This window comes from Moschus berezovskii, chromosome 21 (assembly GCF_049115385.1).
Source record: "Moschus berezovskii isolate FMDL1 chromosome 21, NW_MosBer_1.0, whole genome shotgun sequence".
In the NCBI taxonomy this organism is placed as follows: domain Eukaryota; kingdom Metazoa; phylum Chordata; class Mammalia; order Artiodactyla; family Moschidae; genus Moschus; species Moschus berezovskii.
In genome coordinates, this window is record NC_142480.1 from 28,909,776 (window position 1) to 28,925,041 (window position 15,266).

Sequence of the window (15,266 nt, forward strand, 5' to 3'; positions counted from 1 at the left end):
ACACATGATTACAGCACCTCACCTAAAATAAACATAAAAATTTTAACTTATAAACAATATTTAGTCAGTATCCCAACAACACATTTATATTTGAGATTCAATCTCTCCAGCTTATAATTTCTTACCCTTCACCTCTGCAGATGAATTGCAACTACTGCTTACTTAAGTTTATTGGATTGATAATTGAGAATGATTGAGGTCTACAACACAGGTTACTTCCAAGATTATAAACTAATTTTTCTTTATAAGAAATCACAATTTCTATGTGGCTATGTCTTGTCCTCTTTCCCTTCAAACTATAAGGACCTGGGCATCTCTCTTGGTTCAACATTGCAATGAAGTTCGGTCTAGATTTTTATAATATATGTTAAGACAACTATAAAACTTAAGGTAAGGTACCTAAAGTTTCTTAATCACTATCCTCAGAACTCTGACCTAAACAAGTGTTTCGCATCTTTACAAATAAAAAAGTAAAAGTGAGTATCAATCTCACATATCACCAAAAAAAAGTAATATAGAAATATATAGTGCTTCATGCTGAAAAGCCTCCAAATATCACTGGCTGCAAGATGATGATCATAAGAAAGATCTCCAGTGCTATCAAAACGTGAACACGAAAGGTTTTTCCTGTTTACAACAATCTAATAAGTACTCTATATAGCTTCAAAGTGTATTAATACACAGTATTCCACACAGACAAACGGAATAAAAATAAAGAGCCCAGAAACAGATTCAGACTTTTCCAGTCATTTGATTTTTAACAAGGTAACAATGAGAAAAAGAAGTCTTATATCAACAAATGATGCTGGAAAAAATGGATCTCTGTATGGAAAAAAGGGAAACTAGAGATTCACACTTTACACCATAAATAAAAATTAGTTTCAAGTGGATCAGAGACTTTACTGTGAAAGCTAAAACTATTAAAGTTTTAAAAGAACTTCATCAAACTTAAAAGATTCTACCCATCCTAAGATATCATTAAGAAGGTAAATTCTGCACGCCACATACTGGGAGAAAATATTTGTAAAAATGTGTCAAAGACTTGTACCCAGAATACATAAAGAACTCCTAAAACAATACAAAGCAAACAACCAAGAAATGGCAAAAAACATGAACAGAGACTTCATGAAGCAAGATATACAAATGACCAATAAACATGTAAAATATGCTCAACATCATTGTTAATTAGGATGATAAATACTAAAACCACTATGAAGACTACTTTATATCTGTAAAAATGTCTAAGATTAAAAAGACTATAACATCAAACACTGGAAAGGATATGAAGCAACTGGGGAATTCTCATAAATTGTTGATGGGAATGTAAAATGGAATAATCATTTTGAAAAGTTTTATTAGTTTCTTAAAAGTTAAACATATATACCCAAGCACCTAGCCTTTGATGTAGGAGTTTCACAGCCAGGTATACATCCAAGAGAAAAAAACAAACATATAGACTAAAAGCTTTATATAAAAATGCTCATAGCAGTTGTCTTCATGATATTCCCAAATTGGAAGCCTACAAGTCCATCAACAAGAAAACTGACATGCAAATTGCAGTATATTAATAAAATACAATACTACTTAGCAATGAAAAGGTAACAAGTGCTGCAGGATGCAATAAAACAGGTAAATCTACAAATACGCTGTGTCAAAGAAACTGTACACTATTATTATCTACATTATTCCATTTACATGAAGTTCTTTACATTTTTTTTAAAAAGTAACTTACCAGGGAAAAAATATCACAACAGTACTTGTCTCTCAACTGGGAAGATGATGGGAAGTAACTTAAGTAAACTTTCTGAAATATCCTACTCTTCCTAGGATGATCTAAGTAAGCAACTTTAGGAGAAGAAATGTTCAAAAAGCTCTTAATTCTGTCATTTTCAAGGAAACACCACCTTAAGCCCACTTCACAGCTCAGACCTAATGTTGATTCTTTTACACATAATCTTGGTTTTGCTTTGACCCTATCAAAACACTACTTCATTTAAATTTTACTTCAGTGCCACCCCCAGAAATCTATTTTACTCTTTGGGGCAAAGCCTTGTGGTTCCCCTGGTCTGTGACTGCTCTCATTGCATTGTCAACAAACCTAACTTAATCACACAACAGGTTTATCCCTGGTGGTTTTGGGCCAGCTGGGCTAGAACAGGTAAAAGGCAAATGTCACAAACATAAACTGGGGAATCTGTTTAAAGGGTATACAGGAGTTCCTTTCACTGGTCTTACAGCTATTTTCTAAGCTTACTTGTACTTGTGTTAGTTACTCAGTCGTGGCTGACTCTTTGTGACCTCATGGACTATAGCCCACCAGGCTCCTCTGTCCATGGAATTCTCCAGGCAAGAACACTGGAGTTGGTTGCCATTCCGTTCTCCAGGGAAACTTCCTCACCCAGGGATCGAACCCAGGTATCCCGCATTGCAGGTGGACTCTTTACCATCCGAGACACGTGGGAAGTCCTTTCTAAGCTTAAGATTATTTAAAAATTAAAAGTTACTCCCAAACACGATAATGTTCCAAAGGTACTACAAGACTCATATTTTTGACTGGTTCACATCAGCTTTCTTCCTAATCCACAGCATCCCAATGATGATTTACTTCAGTTTAGAGTCTCTAAAACAAAACTTCAAAAAAAAAAAAAAACTCACATATTTTAAACTAGATTTTATCATTTTGTTTTCAGTACATGAATTTTAAGTCTTCCTAAGTGAAAAGAGAGCAACGCTAGGTACGTATGTATCTCAGTAACAGCCCAAGTCTTGATCTTAGAAATACTATCAAAGTATTCCTCCCTTCCCCGAGAAACCATTAACAATTTAATGAAGAACTCCAAAAGGCCACTATCTAGACATATTCTGAGTCTCCTGTATTGCTTACCTCCACTTGATCAGTCACTGACCCTCAGTTTGAATCTCCTCCCTTCAAAAGTTGGAGCCTAATTTTTTTCCCTTGACTGTGGCTGTGCTTAGTAACTTCCACCAAAAAGTCAGGCAGAAATGACAAAGCTAACTAGGTCATAAAAGGCATTATGACTTCCTCCTCTCTATCATGGATCACTTGCACTAGAGGAAGCTTACTGCCATGTCCTAAAGACTCACGATGCTCCTAGGAGAGCTCCACTTGGCAAAGAACTGAGGCATTTACCCACAGTCATATATGTGAACTATTTTAGAAATAAATCATCCAGCCCCATTCAAGCCTTTATAAGACGGCAGTGTGGTTGACAGCCTAAGAGCAACTTCATGGAAGACCCAAAGCCAGATTCACACAGCTAAGCTGTTCCCAAATTTCTGACTCACAGAAACTGACAGATAATAAATGCCTGTTCTTATAAGGCACCAAGTTCTGCAGGGGTCTGTTAGACAGCAATAGATAACAAATAAAGTAAGCCAGACTCCCACTCACTCTGAGTGGCTGTATTAACAGTTTTTTGGTGGAATTCTTAGGGTTTTCAAAAGATAAGACCCTGTTATTTGCAAACACATTTTTACTTCCTCGATTCTGACACAGAAGCTTTCTATTTCTTGCCTGATTGCTCTGGCTAGGACTTCTAGTACTCTGCTGAATAGGAGAGGTGAGAATGGGCAACCCTGTCCTGTCCTGATCCTATAGGAAAAGCTTTCAACTTTTCAGTTCAGTTCAGTTCAGTCCCTCAGTCATGTCCGACTCTTTGCGACCCCATGAATCACAGCACGCCAGGCCTCCCTAGTTCACTCAAACTCATGTCCATCGAGTCGGTGATGCCATCCAGCCATCTCATTCTCTGTCGTCCCCATCTCCTCCCACCCCCAATCCCTCCTAGCAACAGACTCTTTTCCAGTGAGTCAGCTCGTTGCATGAGGTGGCCAAAGTATTGGAGTTTCAGCTTCAACATCAGTCATTCCAATGAACACCCAGGACTGATCTCCTGTAGGATGGACTGGTTGGATCTCTTTGCAGTCCAAGGGACTCTCAAGAGTCTTCTCCAGCACCACAGTTCAAAAGCATCAATTCTTCAGCAATCAGCTTTCTTCACAGTCCAACTCTCACATCCATACATGACCACGGGAAAAACCATAGCCTTGACTAGATGGACCTTGGTTGGCAAAGTAACATCTCTGCTTTTTAATATGCTATCTAGGTTGGTCATAACTTTCCTTCCAAGGAGTAAGCGTCTTTTAATTTCATGGCTGCAATCAGCATCTGCAGTGATTTTGGAGCCCCCAAAAATAAAGTCTGACACTGTTTCCCATCTATTTCCCATGAAGTGATGGGACCAAATGCCATGATCTTTGTTTTCTGAATGTTGAGCTTCAAGCCAACCTTTTCACTCTCTTCTTTCAATTTCATCAAAAGGCTTTTGAGTTCCTCTTCATATTCTGCCATAAGGGTGGTGTCATCTGCATATCTGACGTTATTGATATTTCTCCTGGCAATCTTGATTCCAGCTTGTGCTTCTTCCAGCCCAGCATTCCTCATGATGTACTCTGCATATAAGTTAAATAAGCAGGGTGACAAAATACAACTTTGACGTACTCCTTTTCCTATTTGGAACCAGTCTGTTGTTCCATGACCAGTTCTAACAGTTGTTTCAACTTTTACCACTAAGTAAAATGAAAACTGTGGGCCTGTCATCTGCAACCTTTAAAATGTTGAGGTACTTCCCCCTTCTATACCCATTATGTTGAGAATTTTTATCATGAAAGGATGCTCAGTTCATTTCATTCACTCAGTCACGTCCAACGCTTTGCGATCCCATATACTGCATCACGCCAGGCTTTCCTGTCCATCACCAACTCCCAGAGCTTGCTCAAGCTCAGGTCCATCCAGTCGGTGATGCCATCCAACCATCTCATCCTCTGTCATCCCCTTCCCCTCCTGCCTTCAATCCTTCCCAGCATCACAATCTTTTCCAAGGAGTCAGTTCTTCGCATCAGGTGGCCAAAGTATTGGAGTTTCAGCTTCAGCATCAGTCCTTCCAATGAACATTCAGGACTGATTTCATTTAGGAATGACTGGTTACATCTCCGTGCAGTCCAAGGGACTCTCAAGAGTCATCTTCAACACCACAATTCAAAAGTATCAGTTTTTTGGCACTCGGCTTTCTTTACAGTCAACAGTCACATCCATACACAACTACTGGGAAACCATAGCTTTGACTAGAACGACCTTTGTCAGCAAAGTAATACCTCTGCTTTTTAATATGCTGTCTAGGTTGGTCATAGCTTTTCTTCCAAGGAGCAAGTGTCTTTTAATTTCATGGCTGTAGTCACCATCTGCAGTGATTTTGAGCCTCCCAAAATAAAGTCTGTCACTGTATCCACTGTTTTCCCATTTATTTGCCACGAATTGAAGGGAAAAGATGCCATGATCTTAGTTTTCTGAATGGTGACTTTTAAGCCTACAATTTCACTATCCTCTTTCACTTTCATCAAGAGGCTCGTCAGTTCTTCTTCACTTTCTGCCATAAGGGTGGTGTCATCTGCATATCTGAGGTTGTTGATATTTCCCCCTGCAATCTTGATTCCAGCTTGTGCTCCATTCAGCCCAGCATTCGCATGATGTACTCTGCATATAAGTTAAATAAGCAGGGTGACAATATACAGCCTTGATGTACTCCTTACCGATTTGGAACCAGTCTGTTGTTCCATGTCCAGTTCTAACTGTTGCTTCCTGACCTGCATACTGTATAGATTTCTCAGGCGGCAGTTCAGGTTGTCTGGTATTCTCATCTCTTGCAGAATTTCCCACAGTTCGTTGTGATCCACACAGTCAAAGCCTTTGGCATAGTCAATAAAAGCAGAAGTAGATGCTTTTCTGGAACTCTTGCTTTTTCAATAATCCAGTGGATGTTGGCAATTGGATCTCTCGTTCTTCTGTCTTCTAAATACAGCTTGAACATCTGGAAGTTCTCATAGCTCATGAACTGTTGAAGTCTGGCTTGGAGAATTTTAAGCATTACTTTGCTAGCATGTGAAATGACTGCAATTGTGCAGTAGTTTGAACATTCTTTGGCATTGCCTTTCTCTGGGACTGGAATGAAAACTAACCTTTTCCAGTCCTGTGGCCACTGCTGAGTATTTCAAATTTGCCGCATATTGAGTGCAGCACTTTAACAGCATTATATTTTAGGATTGGAAATAGCTCAGCTGGAATTCCATCACCTCCACTAGCTTTGTTCGTAGTGATGCTTCCTAATGCCCACATGACTTCGCATTCCAGAATGTCTGCCTGTAGGTGAGTGATCACATCATCGTGGTTATCTGGGTCATGAAGATGTTTTTTGTATAGTTCTTCTGTGTATTCTTGCCACCTCTTCTTAATATTTTTTGCCTTTCTTAGGTCCATACCGTTTCTGTCCTTTATTGTGCCCATCTTTACATGAAATGTTCCCTTGATATCTCTAATTTTCTTGAAGAGATCTCTCGTCTTTCCCATTCTATTGTTTTCCTCTATTTCTTTGCATTGATTACTGAGGAAGGTTTTCGTATCTTTCCTCTTTATTCTTTGGAACTCTGCATTCAAATGGTTATATCTTTCCTGTTCTCCTTCCCCTTTTGCTCCTCTTCTTTTCTCAGCTATTTGTAAGGCCTCCTTAGACAACTATTTTGCCTTCGTGCATTTCTTTTTCTTGGGGATGGTCTTGATCAATGCCTCCTGTACAGTGTCACAAACCTCAGTCCATAGTTCTTCAGGCACCCTGTCTATCAGACCTATTCCCTTGAATCTATTTGTCACTTCCACAGTATCATCATGAGCTATTTGATTTAAGTCATACCTGAATAGTTTAGTGGTTTTCCCTACTTTCTTCAATTAAGTCTGAATCTGCAAATAAGAAGTTCATGATCTGAGCCACAGTCAGCTCCCAGTCTTGTTGTTGCTGTCTGTATAGAGCTTCTCCATCTTTGGCTGCAAAGAATATAAGCAATCTGATTTTGGTATCGACCATCTGGTGATGTCCATGTGTACAGTCATCTCTTGGGCTGCTGGAAAGGGTGTTTGCTATGACCAGGGCATTCTCGTGGCAAAACTGTTAGCCTTTGCCCTGCTCCATTTTGTACTCCAAGGCCAAACTTGCCTATTACTCCAGGTATCACTTGACTTCCTACTTTTTCATTCCAGTCCCCTATAATGAAAAGGACATCTTTTTTGGGTGTTAGTTTTAAGAGGTCCTGTAGGTCTTCATAGAACAGCTCAACTTCAGATTCTTCAGCATTACTGATTTGGGCACAGACTTGGATTACTGTGATACTGAATGTTTTGCCTTGAAAACAAACAGAGATTACTCTGTCATTTTTGAGATTGCACCCAAGTACTGCATTTCAGACTCCTGTTGACTATGAGGGCTACTCCATTTCTTCCAAGGCATTCGTGCCCACAGTAGTAGATGTAACAGTCATCTGAGTTAAATTCACCCATTCCAGTCTATTTTAGTTTACTGAGTCTTAAAATGTCAATGTTCACTCTTGCCATCTCCTGTTTGACCACTTCCAATTTACCTTGAGTCATGGGCCTAACAATCCAGGTTCCTGTGCCATACTGCTCTTTACAGTATCGGACTTTACTTCCATCATCAGTCAGATCTACAACTGGGTACTGTTTTTGCTTTGGCTCCGTCTCTTCATTCTTTCTGAAGTTATTTCTCCAATCTTCTCCAGTAGCATATTGGGCACCTACCGACCTGGGGAGTTCATCTTTCACGATCTTATCTTTTTGCCTTTTCATACTGTTCATGGGGTTCTCAAGGCAAGAATACTGAAGTGGTTTGCCATTCCCTTCTCCAATGGGCCACATTTTTTCAGAACTCTCCATCATGACCCGTCCATCCTGGGTGGCCCTGTACATGGCATAGCTCATAGTTTCATTGAGCAAGACAAGGCTGTGTTCCATGTGATCAGTTTGATTAGTTTTCTGTGATTGTGGTTTTCATTCTGTCCACCTTCTGAGGGATAAGAATAAGTGGCTTATAGATGCTTTCTGATGTGAGAGAGTGGGGGAAACTGGGTCTTGTTTTGATAGGTGGAAAGGATGCTGGATCTTGTTAAAAGTTTTCCATGTATCTTTTGAGATGACTTTTTAATTTCTCCTTCCATTTGTTTTGTGCTAAGTTGCTTCAGTTGTGTCTGACTCCTTACGACCCTTTGGACAGTAGCCAGCCAGGTTCCTCGATCTATGGGATTCTCAAGACAAGAATACTGGAGTGGGTTGCCATTTCCTACTTCAGGGGATCTTTCCGACCCAGGGATTGAAACTGCATCACTTTTATCTCCTACACTGGCAGGCCGGTTCTTTACCTCTAGCACCATCTGGAAAGACCCACTTGTATTATGTTTCACATTTATATATTTGTATATACTGGATGATCCATTCTTACACACAAAGATGAATCCTGATTGATCATGATGTATGATCCTATTACTGTGCTGCTGAATTTGGTTTCCGAGTGCTTTGCTGAGAATTTTTGCATCTATATTCTTCAGGGATATTGGCCTATAGTTTTCTTTTCCTATAGTGGCTTTGGTTACAGGGTGATATTGACATCAAAAAATACACTTCAGGAAAGAAATACAATATGGCCAACAAGCAAAGGAAAGAAGGAATGCTGAGAAATTCTCAAAAATACAGAGATTAAACAACACAATCTTAAAAGAGCAAAAGAGGGAAGAAACCAAAAGGGAAATTAGAAAATACTTAGAGATCAATGAAAATAAAAACATAACATACTAAAACTTATGATAGGGCTGCCCTGGTGGCTCAGTGGTAGGGAATCTGTCTGCCAATCCCACATGCCACAGAGCAACTAAACCCATTTGCCATAGCTATTGAGTCTGTGCTCCAGAGCCTGGGAATTGCAACTACTGAAGCTCACACATCCTAGAACCTGTGCTCCAGAAGAAGAGAAGCCATTGCAATGAGAAGCCTGCACACTTCAACTAGAGAGTAGCCTTCCCTCTCTGAAACTAGAGAAAAGCCTGCACAGAAACAAAGACGCAGCACAACCAAAAATGAATAAATATCTTAAAAAAAAAACAAAACACACACAACCTACAGTATACAGCAAAGAGTGATCAGAGGAAAATTTATAACTGGAAATGCAGACATTGAAAAAGAAGATCCCCAAACAGTAACTTTATACCTCAAGGAGCTAGAAAAAGAACAAGTGACACCAAACCTAGTAGAAGGAAGGAATTCATAAAGATGAGAGTGTATATAAATGTGAAAAAAAAGAAAAACAACAGAGAATAAATTAAAAATTGGTTCTTAAAAAAGATGAACTAAATTGATAAACCTTTAGCTAGTCATTTGACAAAATTCATGACAAAAAACATTTATCAATTTAGGAACAGAAGGGAATTTCCTCAGCATGATAAAGAGTATCTATGAAAAACCCATGGCTAACATCAAACTCAATGGTGAGAAACTGAAAATTTCCACATAAGATCCAGAGCAAAACAATGATGTCCACTCTCACTGTACCTATTCAACATTGTATTAGAAGTTCTAGACAAAATAATTAGGCAAGAAAATAAATAAAAGACATCTATACTTCCCTAGTGGCTCAGATGTAAAGAATCCACCTGCAATGCAGGGGACATGGGTCTGATTTCTGGGTCAGGAAGATCCCTAGGAGAAGGAAATGGCAACCCACTCCAGTGTTCTTGCCTGGAAAATTCCATGGACAGAGAAGCCCGGCAGATTACAGTCTATGGGATCACAAAGAGTCAGACACGATACAGCAACTAACACTTTCACTTTCAAACTGAAAGCAAGAAGTAGCTCTACTTGTAGAAGACATGATCTTATATGTAAGAAATTCTAGTGAATTCATAAAACACCGTGAGAGTTAACAAATCCAAAATAAGTGGTAGGATGCAAGGTCAACACACACACAAAAAATCAGTCAAATTTCGATACAACAGCAAAAAACAATCCACAACATTTTAATACCATCAAAAGGACTGAACTATTTAATAAATACAACAAAGAGGTGCAAGATTTATATACTGAAAGCCACTAAACACTGCAAAAAGAAATGAAATAACCCAAATAAATGGAAAGAACTGTTCATGGTTAGAAGACTTTTAATATTTTTAAGATGGCCATTCTCCCCAAAGCAATCTATATTCAAAGCAATCCGTATAAATTCCAATGTTCATTTCTGTAGAAATGGAAAATCTAATCCTAAAATCTGTAAGAAATTATGAGAGTCTGAATAATTAAAGAAATGTAAAAAGTTGAATGAATCATACCTCCCAATTTGAAAACTTGCTACAACACGATCGTAATAAAAAAATGATGAGACCGGCATAGTTTTTCCTAGAGAAGAAGTTAAGAACCAAGAAATAAATCCATACATCTATGATCAATTAATTTTCAACAAAAATGTCAAAACCATTCAGTGGAGAAAGAATCTCTTCAACAAATGGTGTTGGGCCAGTTGGGTAGCCACAGGCAAAAGAATGAAGTTGGACCTCTATCTCACACTACACACATAAATTAACTCAAAATGGTTTCAAGATTTAGTATTTAAGAGCCAAAACTCTGAAAATCTCAGAAAAAAACATGACCTTGGATTTGGCAATGGTTTCTTATGTATGACACCAAAATCACAAGAAGCAGAAAGGAAGAAAGAGTAGATTGGATTACATAATCAAAAGAGTGAAAAAGAGAAGATATCTGAAAATCATTATTTGATAAGACCCTGATGCTGGGAAAGGTCGAAGGCGGGAGGAGAAGGGGATAAAAGAGGATAAGATGGTTGGATGGCATCGCTGACTCGATGGACATGAGTTTGAGCAAGCTCGGGAGTTGATGATGGACAGGGAAGCCTAGCGTTATGCAGTTCACGGGGTTGCAAAGAGTCAGACACGACTGAATGACTGAACTGACTAATTGACTTGATAAGGATCTAGTATCCAGAATATATTAAGAAACTCTTACAACTCAACAACAACAACAAAAAACAGAAAGGATCTAAACAGACATTTCTTCCAAGAAAATAATTAAATGGGCAACAAGTACATGAAGAAATGTTCAACATCATATTCCTTAAGGATATGCAAATGAAAACCATAATGAGATACCACACTTGAGATCTGTGCTAAGGTTACCATAATTGACAAATAAAAGGAAAACAATCAAAGCCAAAGATATGGAGAAATTGCAACCCTCATACATTACTAATGAGAATGTAAAATGGTACAGCTACTGTGGACCAGTAGTTTGGCAGTTGTTCAACACATCACAGAATTGTCACATTACCTAACAATCACACTTGGTACCGTTTTGGAAAGTTCCCTTTATGTCATTTTACTTTTACAAAAGACCCACATTAATAAGTGTTTTTGCTAACCAAAAAGAAATCCAAAAAGGATCTTCACCTTTATTAAAAAAATTTTTTTTCTTTAAAAAAAAAAAATATATATATATATATATATATATATATATATATATATATTACCCAGCCATCTGGAAGTAGAGCATTCATATGACATCTTTTGTAGGCTGATATATATATATATATAATTCTTTATTCTATCCCATTTCAGCCTACAAAAGATGTCATATGAATGCTCTACTTCCAGATGGCTGGGTAAGCCTGTACTTACTGAAAAGATTTGAAAACAGATATTCAAACAAGAGGGCTTCCTGGTGGCCCAGCAATAAAGAATCTGCCTGAGACACAGGAGATGTAGGAGATGTAGGTTCGATCCCTGGGTCAGGAGGAACCCCTGGAGAAAGGAATGGCTACCCACTCCAGTATTCTTGCCAGGAGAATTCCATGGACTGAGGAGCCTGGCAGGCTACAGTCCGTGGGGTTGCAGAGTTGGACATGACTGAAGTGACTTGGCACATACAAACAAAAACTTGCTCAAAAATGTTCCTAACAGCAATACAGACAACAGCTAAAAAATAGAAACAACTCATTTCTCTGTCAATGAATGAACAGGTATACAAAATGTGGTATATCCATACAACAGAATTTTATTCAGCTATTTTAGAAAATACAGTACTGCTTTATGTGAAAACATACATGAACCCTAAAAATATACTAAGAAGCTAGAAATGAAAAGTCATATAATGTACTGTTGTTGTCTGGTCATTAAGTAGTGTCCAACTCTGTGACCCCATGGACTGCAGCACGCTAGGCTTCCCTGTCCTTCACTATCTCCCAGAGTTTGCTCAAATTCATATTCATTGAGTCGATGATGCCATCCAACTATCTCATTCTCTCTCACCCCCTTCTCCTCCTGCCTTCAATCTTTCCCAGCATCAGAGTCTTTTCCAATGAGTTGGCTCTTTGTATTTGTATCAGGTGGCCAATGTATTGGATGGAGCTTCAGCTTCAGCATAAGTCCTTCCAATGAATATTCAGGGTTGATTTCCTTTAGGATTGACTGTATAATCCCACTTATATGAAGTATCTAGAACAGGTAAATCTATAGAGACAGAACAATTTGGGGTTTTCAGCGATGGCAAAATAGGAAATGTGAAGTGACTGTCTAGTAGTATGACTTTTCCTTTTGGAATGATGAAAATGTTTTAGAACTAGATAAAGGTAACGATTGCACAACACTATGGATGTGTAAATACATGGCACTGAGCTATACAATTCAAAATTGTTACTTTAAAAAATTAATTTAATTGGAGGTTAATTACAATAATGTAGTGGTTTCTGCCATACATTCACATGAATCAGCCATGGATATTCATGTGTTCCCCATCCTAAATACCCCTCCCACGTTCCTCCCCATCCCATTCCTCACAGTCATCCCAGTGCACCAGCCCTAAGCACCCTGTTTCATCCATCAAACCTGGGCTGGCAATCTGTTTCACATATGGTTCAGTTCGTTCAATTCAGTCACTCAGTAGTGTCTGATTCTTTGCGACCCCATGAATCACAGCATGCCAGGCCTCCCCGTCCATCACCAACTCCTGGAGTTCACTCAACCTCATGTCCATTGAGTCGGTGATGCCATCCAGCCATCTCATCCTCTGTCGTCCCCTTCTCTTCCTGCCCCCAATCCCTCCCAGCATCAGAGTCTTTTCCAGTGAGTCAACTCATTGCATGAGGTGGTCAAAGTATTGGAGTTTCAGCTTTAGCATCAGTCCTTCCAATGAACACCCAGGATTGATCTCCTTTAGAATGAACTGGTTGGATCTCCTTGCAGTCCAAGGGACTCTACAGAGTCTACTCCAACACCACAGTTCAAAAGCATCAATTCTTCGGCGATCAGCTTTCTTCACAGTCCAACTCTCACATCCATACATGACCACTAGAAAAACCACAGCCTTGACTAGACGGACCTTGGTTGGCAAAGTAATGTCTCTGCTTTTTAATATGCTATCTAGGTTGGTCATAACTTTCCTTCCAGGAGAAAGTGTCTTTTAATTTCATGGCTGCAATCAGCATCTGCAGTGATTTGGAGCCCTGAAAAATAAAGTCTGACACTGTTTCCACATCTATTTCCCATGAAGTGATGGGACCAGCTGCCATGATCTTAGTTTTCTGAATGTTGAGCTTTAAGCCAACTTTTTCACTCTCCTCTTTCACTTTCATCAAGAGGCTTTTGAGTTCCTCTTCACTTTCTGCCATAAGGGTGGTGTCATCTGCATATCTGAGGTTATTGATATTTCTCCCAGCAATCTTGATTCCAGCTTCTGCTTCTTCCAGCCCAGCGTTTCTCACATATGGTAATATACATGTTTCAATGCTATTCTCTCAAATCATCCCAGCCTCGCCTTCTCTCACAGAGTCCAAAAGTCTGTTCTTTACATCTGTGTCTCTTTTGCTGTCTCACATACAGGGTCATCATTACCATCTTTCTAAATTCCATATATATGTGTTAATATACTGTATTGGTGTTTTTCTTTGACTTACTTCACTCTGTATAATAGGCTCCAGTTTCATCCACCTCATTAGAACTGATTCAAATGCATTCTTTTTAATAGCTGAGTAATATTTCATTGTGTATATGTACCACAGCTTTCTTACCATTCATCTGCCAGTGGACATCTAGGTTGCTTCCATGACCTAGCTATTGCAAACAGTGCTGTGAAGAACACTGGGGTGCATGTGTCTCTTTCAATTCTGGTTTCCTTGGTGTGTATGCCCAGCAGTGGGATTGCTGGGTTGTACGGCAGTTCTATTTCCAGTTTTCTAAGGAATCTCCACACTCTTCTCCATAGTGGCTGTACTAGTTTGCATTCCCACCAACAGTGTAAGAGGGTTCCCTTTTCTCCACACCCTCTCCAGCATTTATTGTTTGTAGACTTTTTTGATAGCAGCCATTCTGATCGGTGTGAGATGGTACCTCATTGTGGTTTTGATTTGCATTTCTGATAATGAGTGATGTTGAGCATCTTCTCATGTGTTTGTTAGCCATCTGTATGTCTTCTTTGGAGAAATGTCTGTTTAGCTCTTTGGCTCATTTTTTTTACTGGGTCGTTTATTTTTCTGAAATTGAGCTGCATGACCTGCTTGTATATTTTTGAGATTAATTGTCAGTTGCTTCGTTTGCTTTTATTTTCTCCCATTCTGAAGGCTGTCTTTTCACCTTGCTTAGAGTTTCTTTTGTTGTGCAAAAGCTTTTAAGTTTAACTAGGTCCCATTTTTCATTTTTGCTTTTATTTCCATTAATCTGGGGGTGGGTCATAGAGGATCCTTCTGTGATTTATGTCAGAGAGTGTTTTGCCTATGTTTTTCTGTAGGAGTTTTATAGTTTCTGGTCTTACATTTAGATCTTTAATAGACAAAATGGTTATTTTTATGAGTGTGAATTTCACTTTGATAAAAAAAAGTTAAATGGACACCTACCATACGATAGGTAGACAGGCAACCAAGAGAAATGAAGGCATATGTTCACTGTACACAAATGTTCACAGCTGCCTTATCTGTAACAGCCAAAAACTATAAACAACCTAAATCTCCATCAACAGACAACTGATAAAACAAATTTTGGAATAGTAATATAATGAAATACATGTACTAAAACTCATTGAACTATACTCTTAAAATGGGTGAATTTTATTCTATACAATTATATTACCAGACAGATGTTTAAAAGTTACCACCATTAAAAAAAAATAAAGATATTTATTTAAATTAAAGGAAAAGCACTACGTAAGATGCTTTTAAGGCACCTCTCCATCCTAACAAGAGCTGAAAAGACAAATCAATATTTCTTGGATTTGTAAGAGAGGTAATGGCAAACCACTGCCCTGAGACTGGAAAGAGGTGAATGCAGGGAATCACAGCTTACCTGAGCAAAGAGTTACC

The 15,266-nt window shown here is 38.7% G+C and overlaps 1 protein-coding gene across 3 annotated transcripts in view; it reads right to left on the bottom strand.

Annotated features, from left to right (window-relative positions):
• The window catches only part of G2E3 (G2/M-phase specific E3 ubiquitin protein ligase), a 68,067-nt gene that overhangs the window by 37,352 nt on the left and 15,449 nt on the right, over window positions 1-15,266 (bottom strand). The window lies entirely within an intron of this gene.